Raw genomic sequence first — 6,271 nt, forward strand, 5'->3', positions numbered from 1 at the left:
CTCTCAATTTGTAGGCTATATGAGAAAATAATTATTACAATGAACCACAGTGATGTTGAAATTTCCTTAAGATGTACATCCCGTTCTAGTCTGTATTAAACAGGATCATTTCTAAACATTCAGTATATCATAGAATCATGAAATTGAAAATGTCCTTAGAAATTACCTGATGCAGTCTGTCTCTATTGAAAAAATTTGCTTTACATCAGTAGGTGGGTTTTCAGACTGAACTTTAAGTAGCTAAAATATTTCAGTAGAGTATTTTTTAGGGCAGGAGATAAACTGGAACTTGTTTACAGTGACATACTATAGTTAAGAATTATATTTATGAAACTCTCAGCAAGTGCTATTAAAATGCACTATTTGTCCAAGTTTGACCATTTTTACCTCAATAAGGTTTGTTACACTATTAATTCAGAAAATGACACAAATGTGGGCATAAAGAAGATACAAATAAGAAAATGAGCCACTCATCTTCTGAAATAGATGCTTGGAATGATTATTATTAAACTATTAGAACTTTATTTAGGAGTAACCAACCACTTTATCTCAAGCCTCCCTACAGAATTAATTATGTTATATGATGAACTAAGATCCACACTCATTTAATACACTCAAGGCCATTTCATAAATACAACCCAATACTTACAGTAGGTATTTCTAAAATGAGTGATTAAAACTTCTCCAGTAAAAAAAAAATTGAACCTCAGTTGTTGGAGATTCTTCACACAGATATACTCTAATAGCATGCTTATTACTTCAGTATGATACAATTTATGTACCATAACATTTAGCATTTTAACCATTTTAGGTATAGAGTTCGGTAACATCAAGTATCATCACATTATTGTGCAACCATCACCATCCTCTATCTCCAAAAATTTTTGAATTTTCAATAACTGAAAATTTGTACCTATAAATGATTATTTCCTATTTCACCCTCCCCTGATGTCTTCCAAACACATTTATACTTCCTTCTCTATGAATGTAACTACTTGAGGATGGCATCAAAGTATAATGATACAGCATTTGTCCTTTTGTGAACGGTTTATTTCAAATTGTGTGTCTTAACTTTTCCTTCCAGACTAACTAAAGGTAGTATGAAATATCAAGTGCTGTTGCTTTCCACTGAACTCAGCCTCTGGTGGAAATGCAAATATCCTATGCACAGTTCAGTGATGGTTAAAAAACAGCACTACACGTATCTCACCCTCTGACCGAAAAACGTCATTTCATTGTCCTTGCAAGAAGATTCACAGAAGGTCCACCAGGTGCCTTATATAAAAATAACAGTCCCCTCAAGCTACCTAACCTAGATTTTAAGTTATGTAACATGAGTTACTTGGAAGGAAAATGCTGAATAAACATATTCTAGGATTGTGGTGATGCAGTTACCCTGAATTTGTTTCAGGAATGCATCCATCCGCCAAAAGATTCTTGAGAAAATTATAATTGGTCTCTGCAAATCTTGGACATCTCATTTCTTTGCCAGAGATTGGTTTGGAGGGAAGCGTGAGTCCCAAATCTGGCCTATAAATAAAGTAACAACAGCCCATTGACTTCTGAGAAAGTGTGTTTTCCTCGCAATAAAGATTCACATAGGGAGTGTCTATTCTTTTCCTGATGCAGGATGATTTCACTCCAGTAGATAGTGCTACTTTGTGACTCTCAGTCCTACTAGGCTTAGTCACAAAGGTGCTACACCAAAGGTGGCAGAGCAGAAGCACAGAAACCTTGGAAATTTGAGGTTTTAGTGAGTACCCTGAATACCTAACCTGAAACAACCCTACCCCATTATTTCATGTAATGTGATATTACAATATATTCTCACTGTATAAGCCAGTTGAAATGGAGTTGTTTGTAACTTGCAGACACTTAGCTGATGAAGGAGACTGGGATGTCACAGGGTAATTTCTCTAGGAGGCAGATGCTAAGAAAGAGTCTAGTTCACATGAAACTTCTTAAAGAATGTTTTGTGGAAGAGAAAGGAAAGAAGCATAATACGGCAGAAGTGAATCTGTAAGCTAGACAATGGCAGCCATGGGTTGGTAAGGGGAAAGTTGGACCTAGGTAGCAGGCCTTTATATTCCCATCATTTTTAATCACTTGGGAGGGATGACACCTTGGGCAGCACAGGAAATCCCTGAGGGGCTAATTTAAAGTTGTCCATACTGATGGAAAACCTCAGCAATGGGGCAAAAGCTCTTTACTGAAGAAGAATCTGGATGATGCATAAGAGTGTCTGCCACACGCAATTGTCAGATCTGGTCAAAGAATAGATACTTGGCCGAGGCCTATATAATATACCTTTGAAACTCGTAAATCCTGCCTAACTACTGGTGTGCTATGGTTCATGCTACTGATAGAAGTCATATTCTAGCTAAATTTGCCTTCATTTAATTTTGCTTGACTGGCAAAGGCTAACAATTAAATTGTTGATACATGTCCTCATATCTATCTAAACTATTCTCCTTTTGGGCCTAATGCAACCAAGTTGGTTTTGTGTTTACTGAATAACAACTAAACTTCCTTTGCTTTCTTGCTAGCCATTCACCTTCCTTGAAGTCCTTCCTTGTCTTCTCATATAATCCTCGCTCCTTTTACTCAGTCCCCTTTCGTGTGTTCCTTCTCTCCTCTTACTCCCTCGTCATAGGTACTCTCTGAGCCAACACCCTAACTCAGCTCTTTCATCAATGCTTTATGTATAAACATGCTCTTCCACAGTCCTTGCTCTCTTCCAATTCTGCTGAATTTCCAGGGTAATTTTGTTCTCAACTTTGAGTATCAGCTTTCTATCTTTAGAAGCAACCCACACTGAAATGAGAAAAACTGAAGACATTTTCTCTAAAATCAGCAATCAGACAAGGGTGTCTACTCTCATCACTTTTTTTCAGCATAGTACTGGAAATTCAAGCTACAGCAGTGAGGCAAGAGAGAAAAACAAAAAAACCCATAGAAATAGGAAAGAGGAAGTCAAATTATCCCTGTTTTCAGATGATATGATTCTATAACTTGTAAATCTAGTATCCACCAAAATTCTATTAGAACTGATAAACAAATTCAGTAAAATGGCAGAATACAAAATCAACATAAAAATTAGTAGATTTCCTATGTGAAAATAATGAACTCAATGAGAAAGAAATCAAGAGTACAATCTCATTCATAATAACTGCAGAAAAGTAGGAATAAACTTAACCAAGGAGGCAAAAACCTCTACAACCAAAAGTATAAAAACTAATGAAAGAAACTGAAGAGGATAATAGAAAATAACTTCTCTATTCATAGACTAGGAGAATTAATAGTTTGAATATTTTCATGCTAGCAGAAGAAATCTACAGATTTAATGTAATCCATATCACAGTACTGATCACTTTCTCCACAGAACTAGAAAACAGTCCTAAAATTCATATGGAAAAACAGGAGACTCCAAAGAGTCAAAGCAATTCTAATCAAAAAGAACAATGCTACCATCATCACAATATCTGATTTTAAATATACTTTAAAGCCATTGTAAGAAAATAGCATGGTGTTAACATTAAAGTATACATGCAGACCAATAGCACAGAATAGTGGACCCAGAAATAAGCACACACATCTACAACCATCTGATTCTTCAAACAGGAACCAAAGCCATAAGTTGGAGAAAAGACAGCCTCTTCAACAAGTGCTTCTGAAAAAAAGTGGGTATTAACTGTAGATTCAAACTATTTCTGAACTTGCTTGAAAATCAACTCCGAATGGATCAAAGATTCTATCCAAAAGATGAAATACTTAAACTTGGAAGCTAGCGGAGGAAAATATATGGCAAAAAATTAAAGATGTTGATATAGGCAACAATTTCCTGACCAGGACTCAAATAGCTCAGGAAATGTTAGCAAGAATTGACAAGTGTGGTTACTTCATAATAAAGATTCATGTACAATGAAGGAAACAATCATCAGAATGGAGAAGCAACCTAGAGAATAGAAGACAATCCTTGTCAACTATTTATCTGACTGAATTACTATCCAGAATATAGAAAGAACACACAATACTGAAGAGCAAAAGAACAAGTAAATCAGTCAATAAATAGGCAAATGAGATGAACATGATTCTCAGAAAAGGACAAATATCTAATAACTGTATGAAAAATGCTTAACAAATTTAGCCATCCAGTGAAATGCAAATTAAAGCTATTAATATGAAGTGCAAATTGAGGTTCCATCTCACCTAAGTCGAAATGACTAGTTACCAAAATAATAAATACTGGTAGAGTTCCAGGAAAAAGGAACCCTTACACATTGTTTGTAGAAATACAAATTAGTATAACCACTATGGAGTTCAGTATGAAGGGGCATCAAAAATTAAAAATGGAGCTAACATGTGATCCAACTCTACAACTCCTGGGTACATACGTAAAGGAATCAAACTCAACATACCATAAAGATACCTGCATGCTTGTGTTTATGGGCGGCACTGTTCGCAACAGCCAAGTAAAGAAATCATCCTAGATGCCCAATAGTGGATGAATGGATGAAGAAAATGTGATATATGCACACAAATACTATTCAGCAATAAAAAGAACAAAAACATGTCATCTGGAGAAACACAGAACTAGAGATCATCATGTTAAGCAAAATAAGCTAGTCTCAGAAAGACAAGTAGGCATAATTTGTATCATTTGTAGAATTTAGGGGGGTATACTCAACACAGAAGTACAAGAGGAGGGGCTATTACAAAAGCAGAAGTGGATGAAGGAAGTGTGTACAGGAAATAAGAAAAAGTAATAGGGGAAATGGATACAATCAAAGAACATTGTGTACACATGTGGAAGTATCACAACAAAACAATCAATATGCGCTAGTAGTAATAATATTAAAAGCACTTTCTAAATTTTTTTTAAAATATGGAACGCTTCACAAATTTGTGTGTCATCCTTGCGCAGGGGCCACATTAATATTCTCTATATTGTTCCAATTTTAGTGTATGTGCTGCCGAAGCAAGCACTCTAAATATTTTTGTAGGTCCTAGCTATTTCCACCTCAATACAGCTAAAAATATTTCATATCATTCTCCACAAAACAAGTTCATTTCCCCAGTTTCTTAGTTGTTGGGCTTCTCTTTTCCTCAATATCTCATATCCAAAATGTTAGGTTCACATTGGGATGCCAGAAATCAAGACATGCGGAAATTATTCCTTTATTTGATTTGATTGGTTTGTCTTTAAAATCATTTAACTCATGGTTTTTGCAGTCCTTTTCTGAGTATTTCTTATTATTTTGATAATATTCTGGGTATAACTCTGTGATAATACTTCTCATTCTATGCTCATATATTACAGTTAGCTGACATTTTCCCTTTACTAGACTGAAAACTCCTTAAATGCAAGTATTATATCATTGAGCTTTTGATTTTCTGTGTTCAGAACATGCTTACAATAAAGTAGCTATTCAAAAAGTAGTTTTGGAATAAATGAATAACTCATTCTGGTCTAAGAATTTGACAGTTCTACAATACATCAGTGGCATCTTTACAGCTTCTACAGATGTTTTTGCTGTTCAACATAATATCTTTTCACCCTATTCTTATTTCAGCCTCAGCTCTGTGGAACTCTAATATAAAACTGAATACTACCAACAGCATCACACTTCAAACTCTGAGATACTCCAAGCCTTATTGCCTCCAGGCTTTCCCGGAAGCTTTAAGAACAGTTTATCTCAAGGTGTTATGTAGCCTAGATGTGTAAGAGGAGGGAAAAACCCTTTTCCCTCCTACCTTCTTATGTCTGACACCCAAAACCCTGCAAATCAAATAGACTAAAGATAGATTAACAGGCAAAGGCACATTTTGTTTCCTGTTAATATTTTACATGGCACATAGATTTCATACAAAGAGAAGTGAAGACCACAAAGAAGTAATCAGACCCAGAGGTTTATTTATGTACAATTTGAACAAAAGGAAATAAATTTGTGGAGCAGTGACAGCACAAAGGAAAAGGATTTTGAACCTCTAGGCAAGGTATACTGGGAGAAAGCAAGTACAGAAGCTAATTAATGGAAGATAATAATTATTTACTAAGGTTTGTTTTGCATGTTATTTTTGGACTTATAAGGGTCTACAGTTGTCTTAATAAGTCCTGTGATTAAAAGTCTCTCTCCTTTTCCAGGTAGGATAGAAGAGAGTGGAGATGACTTAAAAAATGGAAATGTATACCCTGAATTTTGACATTTAGAGGGGGCAGCTAGAGAGCTTTTTCCCTGTTTTCTGTTTTCTAATTTCTCCTAGCTCAGAA

At 35.3% G+C, this 6,271-nt stretch overlaps 1 non-coding gene across 1 annotated transcript; it reads right to left on the reverse strand.

The window, feature by feature from the left end:
- Positions 1–4,879: 4,879 nt before the first annotated feature.
- On the reverse strand, positions 4,880–4,986 carry LOC111816828. Its single transcript, XR_002821155.1, has one exon. It is a non-coding gene; the product is annotated as a U6 spliceosomal RNA (small nuclear RNA).
- Positions 4,987–6,271: the final 1,285 nt, after the last annotated feature.

The sequence above is a fragment of the Octodon degus genome, unplaced genomic scaffold, assembly GCF_000260255.1.
Source record: "Octodon degus isolate 3935 unplaced genomic scaffold, OctDeg1.0 scaffold00041, whole genome shotgun sequence".
NCBI lineage: Eukaryota > Metazoa > Chordata > Mammalia > Rodentia > Octodontidae > Octodon > Octodon degus.